At 40.1% G+C, this 1,156-nt stretch overlaps 1 long non-coding RNA gene across 1 annotated transcript; it reads left to right on the top strand.

Moving 5' to 3' along the window:
* The first annotated feature begins 267 nt into the window (after positions 1-267).
* LOC125782379 (uncharacterized) lies at positions 268-746 on the top strand. Its single transcript, XR_007425026.1, has 3 exons — positions 268-520; positions 564-649; positions 693-746. It is a non-coding gene; the product is annotated as an uncharacterized LOC125782379 (long non-coding RNA).
* The last annotated feature ends 410 nt before the right edge of the window (positions 747-1,156 follow it).

The raw sequence follows: 1,156 nt of genomic DNA, 5'->3' as shown, positions 1-1,156 counted from the left end.
CCACATTAACATATGAATGTGATTGGATGTAATTAAATCAGAGAAAGAAACTTCTCACACTCTGAAAATAAAGAATTATTGTTTTTAATAAGTACTACAATACAGCATAGAGGATATAACATTCAAAACCTCTGCTCTGGGGTCAAAAAAGTGGTTTCTAGGGTATACTGTAGACAAGTGAATCCATGATATTCAAGATGTATGCTAGAGTGGTTGCTAGGGTGTATAGAAAAGTGAATTATATGGTATCCTATTTGGTTTCTAGGGTTTTGATAAGTGAATGTTTAGCATAGGTGGTTGTTAGGGTGGTTGCTAGGGTCTTGATAAGTGAAGGATTTAGTATCCTAAATGGTTGCTAGCGTGCATATAAGTGATTGCTATAGTATCCCAGGTGGTTGCTAGGGTGCAGATAAGTGATTGCTATAGTATCCCAGGTGGTTGCTAGGGTGCAGATAAGTGATTGCTATAGTATCCCAGGTGGTTGCTAGGGTGCAGATAAGTGATTGCTATAGTATCCCAGGTGGTTGCTAGGGTGCAGATAAGTGATCGCTATAGTATCCCAGGTGGTTGCTAGGGTGCAGATAAGTGATTGCTATAGTATCCCAGGTGGTTGCTAGGGTGCAGATAAGTGATTGCTATAGTATCCCAGGTGGTTACTAGGGTGAAGATAAGTGATTGCTATAGTATCCCAGGTGGTTGCTAGGGTGCAGATAAGTGATTGCTATAGTATCCCAGGTGGTTGCTAGGGTGCAGATAAGTGATTGCTATAGTATCTCAGGTGGTTGCTAGGGTGCAGATAAGTGATTGCTATAGTATCAATAAAAAGTTGATATCATCATGTGCTTTAAAGATATGATCATGGATTTGTGTGGGAAAATATAACAGATTAGTAGGGTTGTTTTAATGATCAAAATACAGGGGTTGGACAATGAAACTGAAACAGCTGTCATCATTTTAGTGTGGGAGGTTTCATGGCTAAATTGGAGCAGCCTGGTGGTCAATCTTCATTAATTGCACATTATTGCACAAGTAAGAGCAGAGTGTGAAGGGTCAATTAGCAGGATAAGCAGGAGATTGCTCCAAATATTGCAATGCACACAACATAATTGTTGGTGCACGTCTTGCTGGAGCATCTGTGACCAAGACAGCAAGTCTT

The sequence above is a fragment of the Astyanax mexicanus genome, chromosome 1 (assembly GCF_023375975.1).
Source record: "Astyanax mexicanus isolate ESR-SI-001 chromosome 1, AstMex3_surface, whole genome shotgun sequence".
Taxonomy (NCBI): Eukaryota; Metazoa; Chordata; class Actinopteri; order Characiformes; family Acestrorhamphidae; genus Astyanax; species Astyanax mexicanus.
This window is presented reverse-complemented; position numbering and strand designations above follow the sequence as displayed.